General features: G+C 36.8%; 1 long non-coding RNA gene across 2 annotated transcripts in view; it reads right to left on the reverse strand.

The window, feature by feature from the left end:
- Positions 1-15,474, reverse strand: part of LOC120441010 — a 31,758-nt gene that overhangs the window by 840 nt on the left and 15,444 nt on the right. The window contains exons 1-2 of one of the 2 annotated variants that reach the window (XR_005613709.1): positions 8,311-8,630; positions 7,152-7,282 (exon numbers count right to left, since the gene is read on the reverse strand). This is a non-coding gene — a long non-coding RNA (uncharacterized LOC120441010). Of the gene's footprint in view, positions 1-7,151; positions 7,283-8,310; positions 8,631-15,474 lie in introns of those variants that run through there. The other variant, XR_005613710.1, reaches the window with a different exon arrangement.

Consider the following 15,474-nt stretch of genomic DNA (forward strand, 5'->3'; position numbering starts at 1 on the left):
GCAACACTACACAACGAAAACACATGACTCCTGTGTATTACTAGCAAACTTTAAATATCAAATGTAAAAGTTCTCATTCTTCAGAAAAACGTTCCCCATCAGTGTTATTTGGGTTATTATTACGGCTACAGATGATTAAGTTTGAGCTAATTTTTAATACATTGCTTTTTGTACACTTTAATCTAAGGTAATAAATCATAATCTACAGCACTGTCACAAGTTAGTAGCAGGGGTGCTCTGTTAGCTCAGAAAAACAAGCCTACACCTTAATTAAAATTAAAATGTATTCATATAATAGCAGAAAAAACAACACGGCTAAATTAGAAGTCTTGAGCAATGTGTAACAGACTTAACAGTCAATATACTGTATACAGGGAAATAAAAATACCAGTTCAACTTGGTCCATCTGGTCTACCAAGCTGATTTCTGCACCTGTTGGAGTTGATAGGCTAGGTAATGATGCTACTTCTTTACAATCTGAGTTTTGTTGCTATCATGTTTAAAAGTCTCTCTTTCTTCACTACACAGATGTTGATGAAGGTAATTATAGCAGAATATATCTTTAAAAATAAGAAATCACATAAGAGTAATTTGATTGTTCACTTGCTAATGTTTTCACACGTCAGGAATTGCAGATCAGAACTAAAGCACAGTCAGGAGTGGCAAGCAAGCTAGTCACCCTTCAGCCTCAAGCCAGACAGCACAGGTTTATCCACAATGTGTATGTGCAAAGAGCTAAAAAAACGCTTCTGTTAATGGGATATAGACAGACCCATGAAAATGACAGTAGCTCAGAGTCAAGCAAGCTTCCAGAGACAACTGACAACCGCAGTCGCAAGATTGCTTTAATTTCGAAGATAGATGTAAAGAGGCAACATGAGATCATTTGTGGGACACAACACTGTCTGAGACACAAGTCTGAAGGTTTGTTTCATTTTTTGACAAACTTGAAAAAGCAACAAGTTGTCATTTTACCTAAAGGCTCACTCATGATTATGATAAATGATCAACACATATACTGTATTAAACATAATAAGCAAGTAAATAAAAAACAAGCAACAAAAGACAGGAAAAGTTTGAAATAACTAGTGTTTAAGTACAAAAATGAATGCTAAAACAAATGGCTGTAATCTGTGGGCCTTCACACAGCTCTGAATTAAAACCAGATAAGATAGCTTACTGGTGTTAAATCTCAAATATGTTTCACAAAACAATACGGTTTCTCACTTTTGCTGTGTTACCTTTACAGACATTTTTTACCATAACCCAACTTTTTTCTGGAAACAGGGCTCTAGTTCATCAAAACACTTCCCTTTTTTGTGATTAGAAACAGACAAATAAGTTTGGAACTGACAAATGATGCATCTATTCAAGGCAAAACCGAGCACTTTTAAGACCAGGGTTTATTATAGACATTAATGAATATTCAAATTAACCTACCCAATTAAATTAAAACAGAGCAACACTGTGTTTTGCTACTCTGAGCTGAACCCAGAGATCTATAAAAAATGAATGAGAGCAAACTCTTTGATCAGCAGACGGCTCATCTTTTCACTTCACCTCTTAATAGCTGAACATTTAGTGAAAACGAAACAAATCTTTTAATTTATGCTAATGCTTTATATAGTTTAATAGAGAATGAGTCTGTGTAAAATCAGATTTCAAAGTCAACAGCCAACCATTAGATAAAGGAATAAATACATGGTGCCACATACATACTACCGACATCACTACTATGCTATGATCTTATAGATGGGCTGGTGTGTGTGTGTATTTTTAAGATCAGAGACAAAGAACAACAGCTGAAGTTTGTCTTTATCGCTTTGAATGTAACTCCTGAATCTGACTCAGTTTGCAGGAAACTGTCTCTATTTGTCCACGTCATCTCGACACTGTTGTCCCAGCTGTAACATTGACTCCTGTTTAAATTTTGAGGCTTCTATGTCTTTATTGCCCTAATATTTCCTTTTCTAAACGTCTTTTGTTTTGCGGATACACATGTCGATTGCCTTCCCCCTGCCTGGTGCCCAGGGATCTCTGCCAGTCATTCTTTACACAGCCTACCATCTCTTGTACATGACCTGATTTCTCTTCTAGGGTCAGGTGTTTCTCCGCGGTTTTACTCATGTTTCATCATCTTTCACAAAAACGGTTAGCAAAGCATTGCTCGATACAATCCCCGTGGAAAAAGCCTGACAGAACACCTCATGTTTGGGGGGTTTTTGGGGTTTGTTATTTTAACTAGCACAGACTTGACATGACTTGACAACTCTGTGTGTTTCTGTTCATACTGTGATATCTGTTTACATCACTTGATAGGAAAAAAGGGATAGACCAGTAATAACATCCGTAGGTAACGTAAGTTGTGTTCTGAGATACTAGCTGCACAAAAACCCAATACCACAGGAGATAGAAGTATCACTACTGGCCACATCAATCCATGAAAATAATCCATTCAGTCTGGGTACATTAAGTGATTGATACAGTACATAAGGATTTATTAGCGTGGCAATCATTTTGATAGTTCCTTTGTTAATTAAAGAGGCAACACTGTAAAAGTAAGTATATGGTGTCCATAGATGGTTTAGTAAACAGTAGAAAGTGGCTCAGATTATTAAACTTACTTCTTAAACTGTGAATTAAAGCAAAGTAGCTCATAAAATGGATTTGCTTATTATCTGTTTATTGCAAGCAATTAATGAGACTGACACTGTTTTCATGGATTAGCTGTGTGATAAGCTCGGAGGAGAGACTACAGCAAACAACAGAGACACCGTTAGAGGCATCCTTCATTTTTTATCACGGTACTGCTTTTTTGGAAGATTCTTTAAATACATGTCTTTTTGTGAGCTAAGCAACTCACAAAAATACACCACAGGCATGCACACTCAAATGTTTTTGTGTCTATGCTTTAATGTAACTGCGTGCATTCAGTCCAATCCAATCCAACTTTATTTATAGAGCACTTTAAAAACAACATAGTTGACCAAAGTGCTTTCCAGTAATAAAAAAACAGAGATGACAGAAACCATACATTAAGCAGACAAAGAAATATATATATAAATAACAATAAAATAAATACAAACAATGAAAAAAAGAAGATAAAAATAATCAGTATATATTAAATATTAAAACATGAGTTAAATGTTTTAATATTTAAAAGAATAAACAATAAAATATACAATGAATAAAATTAACAAAATAAAAAGATTAAGAGTGACCAAAAACTGACTAAAACTGTTTACTGTTCAGAGAAGTCTAGTAAGTCACATAAAAAGTCTGTGACACCAAGTTCAATTTGGTATTTTGCTATTGCAATATTTGTGAGAACGTGTTCAAATCTTGCAGATGTTTTATTTAATTTCGTCAGACGTGTACTAGAAGTTAGTAACCTCCATAAAATTGAAGGACTCCAATTCACTGTGTGCAAACACATGAAGAAAAGATAAAAACTGCGAGCTCCAAGGCAAGAATACAGCAAAAGAGTTTTGTATTTTCTTTAGTCATAAGAATATTTAGAAATAGTCACTTAATAGCTAAACCTCTACAGCAACAGAAGTTCTTTTAACTGTTTAAGCAATCTACAAAAGCAGATAGAGTTAGCAAGAAGTAACAATTATGAATATATGTAATATACCAGACACTTTAATAAATGGCAAACAAACTAAACCACCTATGGTCATGTGGGTATACTATAAGTTCTACATTAACATTCAGAATTAGCATACTGGTATAAAACTCATTTTATTCAACATTATTTCTAATCCTTAGCAATTCTTACCAGAGAAGATGAAGAGCGACCAACCCAAATAAATGCTGAAATAAATGTATTTTCAACACTCTGAAGTCCACATGTTCCGATTGTAGTTAAGAAGAAACGAGTTGGATCAAGATGTACGGTGGAGGTGAGTGATGCTAACGACAGGTCAAAAATGAAACAGCCCATATAATGCTACACTACAGTTCTGAGGGCAAAAATATATATATATTTAAGAAAGTAAAAAATCTGTTGGATACAAAACCCAACACATAGTTTTTAAAATAAATGAAAAAATGAACCGGTCAAATTCACAGGTTCACAGATGCATTACAGAGAAACAGCATGCTAAAATCCTGCACATGAAATAGTGACACAGTGGTTCAATGAGGTGTCTGTAAATAGGCACTAGTCCTATGAATAACTACGACACACCGGCTATGTGAGTTTGTGAGTGCGACTTACACTTATTTGCTGAGCAGAGCAAATTTACAGTAAAAAAAAAAGACAAAAAGCGCTGAGAGGAGTGGCCAGTCCAAAAGAATCTACTAACAATGCACAACTTTATAAAGGAGTAGCCAGTTCATGTCAGCAATAATGAAATCTACCTAAAGAGGAAATCAAATTAGTGCTGGGTCACAAGGAAGCATCCCTAATGAGAGCAGGGATACAATACTAATAATGTACTAATAATGGAGCTTATTACTTGTATGTGGCATAAGTGATACAGAATCAGTATACACTTTAAGCATGCAAAGTTTATACTGTATAGGGTTTCTGGCTTTAGCAGGGCCCTTTTTCATACCTTAATACTTTTTTGAGATTTCACCACAGTATAGAGAATTTCTGTAGTAAACACCGGTTTATTGAACTAATTATTAGTGTCATAAATGTAGAACATCAGTTGGCTGCTGGGTTACACAGCCACTCATCTCCACCTAGGGCTGCAGTCTATGCTGCTGCTGTGCACCCCCTGATGTCAAGCAGTAATACCCATAAAGGATATTTTAAAAGTGTAGGAGCAGGAAGGCTGACATCTCTCATACAGAAAATGAATGACTGTATTTATGGATGTACAGATGAGGACATAATTATCAGTCCCCCTATATATTTTTTTAAGTATTGGTATTTTTCTATAAGTATTTTAATAAAACTCTGTCTGTTCACACGTCATCGTGTCCTAACAACCTCACGGATCCCTGCACAGGTGTAACATCTGCAAAAGGTGCAAAATTACCATCTTTATTATCTCTATAAAGGTAAACGCCCAGTGATGCCCACTGAATGACACATTACAGTGTGTTAAATATGAAGCTACACACTCTAGTTGTCCTAGATCCTTATGTGGCAATGCTTTTGCCACCTAAAATGAAATGTTTAACCTTGTTGTCACAACCTGCTGAAACATTCAAGGTGATGGTTTTATTGTCTGTTGACTGTTTGATGAATAAGCAAGTGGGAAGAGCTTACAATGGCCCCTAGACTGGCTGTCTTTCCTATTCTTATTTCTCACACTGTCCTTTAGTAGCACTCGCACTTCTGAAGTATCAGTGTCCCATATTTCAAATGTGTTGGCATATGTCTGAGAAATGGCTGCTGCTGTGCAGCATGTAACCCTCAAACTGTCGGTGCTTCAGGCAAGAAAATAAAATCTTTGTCAATTCACTGAGCTGTCAGGCTCAGGGTAGCAGCGGTTCTGACACCAACGCTCCAGAATACCAGTTGTAAAACTTAAGGGCTCAGATGTCTGGTCTTTATGCTGCTTCTGCAAATGTACATTAATGTGGAAATAAACTACCACTTTACATACTTGTTGTTAGTAACTATAGAAAAATTTAAAACAAATTTAGGAAAAAAAACATTTCTAGTCAAATTTCTTTGCATTATAATCCCTACTGCTGGTCACAGTTTGGTGTGTCTTTTAAGGAACAGGGTTAATCTTTATATGGATCTTAAGTAAAATGCATATAACCAGCACATTTATACCGACACACAGAGGTGGCAAAAGTACAGACATTGTGTTCTTAAACAGAAATACAGATACCTGTGTTAAAAATACAAAAGTTGAAGTATTGATTCAACTTTGTTACTCAAGTAAAAGTGAAAAGGTATTGGTACTTTAAAATGTACTCAAAGTAACAAAGTAAAAAACTAACTTGTGCTATATTAATGCAATAATAAAATAATACCAGTAGATGGGAATACAAACTTTATTTTAGTCTAATTATTAATTCTAATTGTAGTCAGCTTGAATCACTGAAGTAGAACACAAGCAGAGAAAAGAAGGAAAAACATTATCTCTCTTTTCTGTTGCCTACATTGTAGGGAGTGACTTTACCTCTAAACAGCAAGATGAGTAGGAAAGAGGTTAAAGTGGGATTCAGCATTTGGGGCAACCCTGAAATCGGTTGTAGTGACTCAACATGGGGAAAAGACGCACAACTCACAATAATTGCTCCAGTAGATTTTCTTGATATACAGGCTGTGATCAGCTGATGTGTGCTATATTAATCTCTGCTACACTTCATGTAACCTAACTCCAACCATAAGGACCACAGCCACTGTGCTCCAGTTAGACACATTGTTCTTTACTTTAAATCCATCCCAGTACAGCAAGCTAACCTGTTTATCCTGCACTAAGGTGCAGAGTATTTTCATACAATCTTTAAATAACACAGTTAGTGTACCTTAGTTTGTTTTTGCAGCATGTTTCACAATATAAAAAACATAATGTCACATGTACAGACCCAATATCTGATTTAAAAACATGAGGGCTTACATCTAACCTTTACATTTCCAGTTTATCAAATCCTACTGAGCCGTTCTTATCTTTAAATCTATCCTCTCTTCTTCCTCTCCTGCCCTGTCTTTCTTATCTTTTTCTGGACCTTTAGCTAGCAACAAGGCCCCTGACTATGGTGCAGAGCTGCATCTGTTTTTAAGAGACATGCCCTGTCCCACAAACAGGACTGCCTTTCATGTGTTTCTGTTTAGACTTAAACTGGTTTGATGTCTGAAGGCTGGCAGTGACCAGAAATAATAACCAAAACCAAAAGTAACAAGCCTGAAAATGTAAGGAGTAGAGAGTACAGGTATTTGTGTGAAAATGTAGGGAGTAAAAGTAAAAAGTAACAAAGTGTTGTACTTCATTACTTCCCACCTCCACTGACACAATTATATTGCTTGAAAAATTATATTCTGACAATTTAAGAATTTTACTGCAATATCTGCAACCTTCCCACATTAAAACAAAAAACAACAGCTATTTACGAGTCACATGAGAGGGAGAGAGAGATAAAGGGAAATGAAGGCACCAAAGTACACACAAGGCTTGAAGTGATAAAGGAAGGGGGTTGTTTTCTGTTGCTGAAGCAGCATTTTAGTTTGTACTCACACTAGGCCACCTGTACGGTACCCAAAAGTGACTGATTGAGTGCGAAGTCCAGTTTGTTTGACTGGTTGACATGATTGCTGCATGTCATGCCCAGGCACAGATCCCCAATGCTTCCTCGGTGACAGCAGCGTCTGAAATAAAAATCAATCAAATCCACCAATCAAATTTTGCTAATATGTGAGAGGACAGTGTGTCACTGCAAATGCATAAAATCTTGAAATGCGAGCTCTGCTGGAGTGCATTTCAAAAGCCCTGCTGTGCATGAAAGACAGAGATAGCGAGGGTGAGAGAGGAGTTAAGATGCTGAGACAAACTAGAGTGTACTCTGGCCTGGACAGTCAAGGGCACTGTGAGCGCAGGCTAGATAGATGAGTAAATCATCATGAATAAGACTGATTCCAATGCACCTCTGCTGGCAATCAGCTTTTCGGCATATGCTGACTTCATCGCTTTCTCAAGCAACACACGATATAGAAGAATAGGAGACAATTAGGAAGACAGAGGACTGATGAGAAAGCATGTCCAACAGACAAGACGCTTTGTTTCATTGCAAAAGGAGCCTCTGTCACACAACAGCAGCAGAGGCTATGAGACCAGGGTGGGTCACAGTTTAAGTGAAACAAAGCACTCACAATATTAAGTCTAATATCTTGCAATACTGCATCTTCATCAGCATCATTGGGGTTCTTATTTATTCTCAGAATTTTCATTTGTGCTGCTGGAAATAAAACTAAGAGTGAGTTTCAACAAGAACTCAGACCTTACACTGATGAAGGTTCAGCTTTAAATACTAAAAGACTAAAAAAGAACATGACTTCAGTATGCTGCACACAATACAATACTTTCCGACTTCTTATATAAGCTCCTGACTCATACTGAAACACAACTTACAAAACATAAATGGATAAATTAGGACTTTTTTTTTAAGCCTTTTTGCACATTTTATAAATCATCACAAAGACAACAGGTGACTGAGTGAACATCACACTGGGAAAACTATGAATGCCTGATTGCCCGGGCCTGTGAAAAACCTCCACAGGAACTTCCCTGCAGGTAGTTAAATACTGTGCAAACAGCGATGGCACGACATTTAACCACGAATAATGAAAGCGTGAGAGAAACAGAAAAACAAGGCAAACGGGATGTGAATTGGACTCACTTTTTCGTGGAAGTCCACGTTTGTTTATTTCGCGGAGATGGTCCTTTAATCTAGTGTGACCTATTTGTTGCTGTCATCTCACAGCAGTGGCTTATTTCCTACACAAACACTGCAGCTAGCCAAAACGAGGAGGTCAGAAAAACAGCAGTAACAAGCTAACTCCATCATGTTTTTCATTAGTAAATGTGCTAACTACTTTTTTTTCACGGATATGCAAATTTAACACAGTTTGCCTCTCAGTTTGTAATGAAAAAATGAGAAAAAGAAATTCTGCAAAACTTTGTAAAACTATCCAAATCAAAAATTTAAAAACAAAACAAAGACTTTCCTGTGGCAAGGAACCAATCGGTATAACGTAAAAGTCACAAAAACAAAACTGAAAAGACTTTCCTGTGGCAAGGTCCACCTAATAAAAACCAATCTGGTAATACACGCTTAACCCTCTGATGTGCTTTTATTCTTCTCAGGACATGAAAAAAATGTTCAACTCTTTTTTTCCCAAAAATATGTTTTTTATGAAGTTATAAACTTGTCCACCCAGTGGACTACATGTTCGAGCACTTAGCACTACGTTATAAACTTGTCCACTCCAGTGGACTACATGCCGAGCAATAGCATGAAATACTGTGAATTTACTGTAAAATGAATTACCTTGTGTTCTATTGTAAATATACAAAACTTGTTTGCTTGTATCCTTTGAAAACATCTCAGCAATCTTTTGGAACTTTCAAGTCGTATACCCAATGTTTGACAAAACAGCAATATCCTACCTGATCTGAAACTGGTTCCACACCGGTGTCAACATTACGGACGGGGCTCAGAGGTCCAGGTCCACCTAATAAAATCATTCTTCCCCCACAGCTGAATTCTGGTAATACACTTTGTTTAAGTTATAATAGTTCATGCCATTTGGTGATGTAAACTTAAACATCCATATTACTGATGGTTCACTGAGCTGGATGGAATTTCCTGGACTATTTGTATGCTGCTTCTGCAGCAATCCTGATAAAATAATTATTATAGTAACTAACAAGCATGACTGAGGAGGACACTGTGCAGGTCAGACTTATGTTAAAAAAATTAGTGGGAAGTCCACTTCAGTCTCATGTTTTCTCTTTGAAACTCCAAACAGATAAAGAGGTCATTCATGAGCTAGTACGGCTATTTTAAACTTGAAAATTGCAAAACAAATGGAATAGAAATGTACTGGAGTATGGCAGCAGAGAGCACTCTAAAGGAGAAAATGTACGTTTTAGTAGCTGTCCACTCCAGTGACCACTATGCATCATGCCATTTGGTGAGAGGGTTAAGTATTTAATAGTTCATGCCATTTGGTGATGTCTTAAACACTGTGCAGGTCATCTATTACTGATCTGTTCTAGCGTGTGGCAAGTTCATTGATCCAATTCTGCACCTGGAGAAAATGTCTCCACTGTTTGTCATCTGCATTGTCTCTGCAATGTAAGACAGAAGTTTTGCACTTGATAAAATGGTTATAAGGAGAATGTTTGAAGCTCTACAGCGGGATTTCAGCGTTTGCATGAAATGTTGAGCATGAATATTTTTGCATTTTTATCACTGATACATCTGGTATGCGTTTTGGCAATGATATGCCAAAATCACAGGTGCAGGGTGCCGCCATCTGCAGACTAGACACTTTTATTCATATGAGGGAACTTTAGCCATTAAGGGACACCAGGGACCTGACTGTCATTCCCCACACTCATCCACATTCAAGTTCCAGAGTCCATGTACTTTAATGTGTACAGCTAGACACTGGCACAATTTTTTGTAATTATGCCTTTTCAGATAGACACGGAGCCTTTAAATCAGACATACAAGATGTGACTTATCAAGAGTTTAGACGGGTAAGGGTCATAGACGGGTAAGGCCTGTCCTTTCATTATACCATGATAAGTTAAGCAGAAAGCGCTGTAGAAGATAACAAAGGGAAAGTGTTGAACTCTTAACACAAGTGAATCAGGCCATTATTAGGCTTAAAAAGCCAAATAAACTTTAGACATGCTAGGAGTGGCCTAATCTACAATCTGTTACATCCTCAAAGCTAATTCACTGGCCAGCTCAGCAACATCAAAAGGTGGGGAAAACCACAGAATACAGCTACAGTAGATGACTGCAAAATTGTTTCCTTGGTTGAGAAAAACAACGTCACAAGATCTTACAACTCAAGGATACTGTTAAGTAGATAGATGTGCACCGCCAAAGTCCATAACCAAGAGATTTTTTAATTTCTATATTAAAGGTTTGCATCAAGGTGCAAATCAACTGGTTACACCGAAGAAGAGGAGGGTGATATTTCTGAAAAAATACAATATTAACTTGCACTAGAGTGATGGGAAGATAAAAGTATAGCAAAAGCATACCTCATCGTCTGTTAAACATGGTGGCATGTATGACTGCCAGTGGAACCATTTCGCTGGTGTTTACTGATGATGTGACAGCTAATAGAAGTATCAGAAGGAATTGTGAAGTGTGCACGTCTGTAGTCTCTGCTCAAATTCAGTCAAATGCTGCAAACCTGATCAGACAGTTCTTCATCTTTGACTGCAAAAGATCTTCGTTCAGGTATTAAAAGTAACCCTTATATTTAAAAGGATGTCGGTTTGTCGCCTTGCTTTTGAAACTTTCAAAATATGTGAGCTGTGTATAAAAATGGTTGTAATTCCTAAACAGTTAATGAAATAATTTTGTGAAACCCTTTTCAATTAAAGCTGAAAGTCTGCGCTTCGATCACATCTTGACTGTCTTATTTAAAATCCTCTGTGATGGCTTACAGAGGCTTACAAAAATGTGTCAGAAAAAACTGAACTGACTTCACTCTGTCACGAAACAAAAAAGACAAATTGAGATTTTATTGTAGAAAACGTAGAAAAAATAAGAAATATTCTGAGAAGAATAGAGATACATATTTAATGCTCTTATTTTGAAATCACACGCCTAAGGCTGGCAATATAGAATTGGATTTTCTATTTTTACCTCTCTCTGGTGTCCTGTGTTTGGGTCCTCTTCTGCTGAACCATCACACAACAAGGCAGTTAGGTTTACACATTTATTCAGTGCAAGCACCGAGAGGGAATTCACAAACCAGCTTCTCTGATTTCAGCCTGTCCAACTGAGCCGATTAAAAATGAGATCCGAGAGGACTGCGCCACTCAGCAATATGGAGGTCAAAACAAAGCACGGCAAGAGCTATACTGTAAAAGAAACAGACAAAAGAGAGAGAGAACGTGGCAGCTAAATAAACTTGGTACACGAACAAAGTATTACCGGCATATAAGAAAGGCATATCTCTCCAGAGTGAACACCATCGCTACCTGTTGTTTAATTTTGCCTTAAAGACAGCTCGGTCTCTTCTCAGTGAAACTGTCAGCACAAACTGGAGAAGGCATGCAAAAAGTCAGTAAAAGTGATGCTGTGAAATATTAACCAGGGTAACATATATGGTTCTACTGTTTTAATGTAGGATTTTTTGTTTGCTTATTTCTAGATTTTTTTTAACCTGTGGGTATAAAATACTATATTTAGCAAATCTTGAGTGCACATCGCCCTCCTATATCTCTGCAAGAAAAGACTCCTTTTTTAAATGTATTCGTTTTCTTTCAATTTTTCCAGTTTTTGAAAGGACTTCCCAAGTTGCCCTGCCTTTGTTGAACACTCTGTTAGGAAATATATTTCCATCCCTTTTGCGGTCTCTGCTCTTGCGTGCCTCTCTCAAACGCTCCTCTCACAGTCATCCCATTCCTGGAGCTTCTTCATGGATGGCAGAGCACTGTGTCAGCTACTGTCACACGTCTAAACGATCAAATGAAAGCTTCAGATGTGCATTTACTGTATACTGATGGGGAAAAAAAGAAATGCTTTTCTAAAATAAGAAAACAATAGTTGCAGGTTTTCAAAGTCCAAACTGCCGTGCAGGAATAAACATGTGACTTGGATTCGAATTTGGCATTGGCAAGGTTGCTGTTATTTAAGCTTACAGGAGACTTATATGTAAATTTCATGGTAATCCATCCGATATTTCTCAAGAGATTTCACTCTAAAGACACAAATCCTTCCAATAATATATGAGAGTTTTCAGTCCAAATCAAAGAGAGGAGGTGTGCTAATTGGGACCCATTATAATCCATAGAACAGCCCCAAAAATGAGAAACTAAGCAATCACAGTCATTTTCACTCTGCTAATGAGTTAACTTTCAAGCCTTACTTTTATTTAGCCTTTCATCTGCATTTTTATTTTTGGCGTCTTAGAGCTCGCGTCACCACTGAACTCTCTAAATATCAAGACTGAAGATGTTAGGACAAGAAACGGAGGGACTTTAAAAATTCTGAGTAGTTCAACAACTTTTCAGTGTTGCTAAAGAGATCCAAAGCCTTGGGGAGATCTGCTATATACCTCTTTTAGATGTAAAGTCTAGCTTTAATGAGATCTGCCAAAAGCACTTTATCACAAGAAAGAGATAGAGATGAAGTCAATAAGGTCAATTTAAAAAGAGCAAGAAAGGCAGCCTGTTCAGCGTCTCCCTGCAGACCTAGGAACCCGAACTCAGAACTAACACCAGGGAGTGCAATTATCTGTCGCGCGACCGGTTATCAACATCTTTGGATTTTACATAAACCTCTGCTTGTGTTTAAAATAGCTCTTCAGAAAAATCAACATTATTCAAAAATGTAAGTCAAGGTTTTCAATCTTGAGGATATGAAAGAATACTAATACACTCATCTGTGTGTCAAGCTTTTAAATTGTACTTCATACTGCTAGAATTTTGTTTTCTTTTTGCAGTGAACACATGCTGCGGTATATGTTTTGCAGATCTGATTTTAGCACGTTCAAAACAATTAGAGGAAACAAGACTTCATTCACAACTGCTGTAAAGCCACAGTATATCCATCGCACTCAACACAAGAAAAAAAGAAAGAAAGAAAGACTGAGCATTATGGAGAATCTGCCAGATACCCAAAGAGCATATCAGTGATATTTGTACAGGCGAGGACCTAACGAAGGTGTTTGGTCAGCGTGTCTGAAGCGGAAGCAGAACATAACAGTGTTTTCTTGTGTAATGTGTGTGTCCTGCCAGCAGGCAGCCTCTGGGGCGCCTAAGTGTACCATCTGTGACCAGGTCTGCCATGCCATCATATGGTGTACCACTGCCATTGATGATGGCGACGTACTGGAGCACATGACTTATGCTTTCACAGCCAGAGAGCTGCAGATAAGAGCCAACAGGAAATAGCGTCATTTGTTTTTCTTTCTTTAAGACCCTGTTGGCCATGAGAAATGCTGTTTTCATACACATTGCTCTACACATTTAAATATATTTTATAGTCTTGTCCTGTTTTTTGTGATTACAGTACAATCACTACATTTTTATACAGCAACAGTTCTAACAATGCAGTATACAGTAGGTAAGTAATAACCTGTAATAAAACAGGTCAGCCCATATTTAGATATATCCACTTCAAACTCATCCAGACCAAGTGGCTGGCGATGTTTGAAATTTTTTTTATTGCACTTTTTAAAAGTAAGTTTACTTTGCAGAATTGGAGCGATCTTGTTACTAGGAAGGTCAAAAGGTCAAAAGAAATAATATCATAAGATTTGAAATTTCATAATTGCATTTCATACTTGATGCAGTTCCAATCCATACGAGCTTAATTCCATCAAAAGTGGATCAATATTTTTAGGAAGAGTTTCAAAATTTGCACCTTTAGGCACCATTTTTACCAAAATTTAGTAAAGTGACATTTATTTTGGGAGCATTCTAGTTTTAGACCAGTGCCTATTAAGTCATTTGGTTCCTTCTTTTTATTACCCAGCTCTGACAAAGGTAAGAGAACAAATAAATAGTAAAGTCCTCTGTGAAACTACAAGATATACCGCAAAAACCTGATGTTGTACCTGCTGTTTAAAATGAACACTTACAACTGCTTGCACACTGTTATCAGATGAATTGAAGGGTTGCACTGGAAGCATTTCCTTAATGCATTTATAGAGCAGCAGTGTGATTGCTCCATGCAGTTCTATACCGTTAAACCATTACTAATGGAAACTTTTTGACTTGTCAAAAGAGGAGTAGCAAATCCTCAATAATGGCTCATTTAAAAATAATCATCATCATCGTCATCATCATCATCATCATCATCCTCATTATTATCATTATCTTTATTGTTGCTGCACTGAATGTAAACACCTTAAAATGCTTAAAAATATGCCCATAAAAATATCAAAGTCTGTAATTAATAACAAAAATTTCTAAAAAAATTACACATCATACCACAGATACAAAACTTTTTTATTAGTGTTCCTGCCAGCACATGTAACAGTGGTATTGTTACCTCTGCTGAGGAGGTTACATTTGTAAACACAATAGCTTGAAAATGTTTTGATAAAACTTTGTAGGGCTGTAGAGTGGGCTCATGTTAACAGTCCATTAAAATTTGCCTTTTATCCACCACTGTCTTCAAGGTCAACTTAATCATTTATTGGTCAAAAATTGATTAAAAAAAAAACCCTTAGACCTTTGAAACTGTGGTGTAAACATATAGAAAGTACTCTATAAAGATTTAAAATATGTCATATTTGACCTCTGACCTCCAGTTCAAGGTCAGGAGACTGAGATGTAGGTCAAAGCAATAATAACAATATATAGATCTATTTAAAACTATTTTTCTTACTGCCGCTGTTTATGCTGACAATCTATGGGCATAAAGCAAATGATATGTGGGGATTCTAAATATAACATTATAGTTTGCATCTAAATATTCTGTCAGATTCTGGCATTACCTACATAATCTTTTGCATACATTATGTATGCATTATATTATATTATACATATACAAATTCACTCTTTGGGCAGTACTAAATGAGCTGCCTTAGTGGACGATTGTATTCTCAAAGTGCTTCTTGTTATATGTGTGTATTTACTGTACATGTTTTGTGTGTTTTTCCTGTTTCTATGCAAATATCTATAATTTAGGACTCTTACAAGAGTCAGACTGAAGCATAACAGAGCAAAATTTTTCACATTATCTTACTAACAATCGATTTCTGTTTTTTTAGGCCTTGCTGCGATTCTCCTTTAATCCCTCCTTCCAATGACTACCTTGTATTGAGCGTTGCGCTTGACCTCAAACTAGGGAATCAAT

This window comes from Oreochromis aureus, linkage group 7, assembly GCF_013358895.1.
Source record: "Oreochromis aureus strain Israel breed Guangdong linkage group 7, ZZ_aureus, whole genome shotgun sequence".
Classification (NCBI taxonomy): domain Eukaryota; kingdom Metazoa; phylum Chordata; class Actinopteri; order Cichliformes; family Cichlidae; genus Oreochromis; species Oreochromis aureus.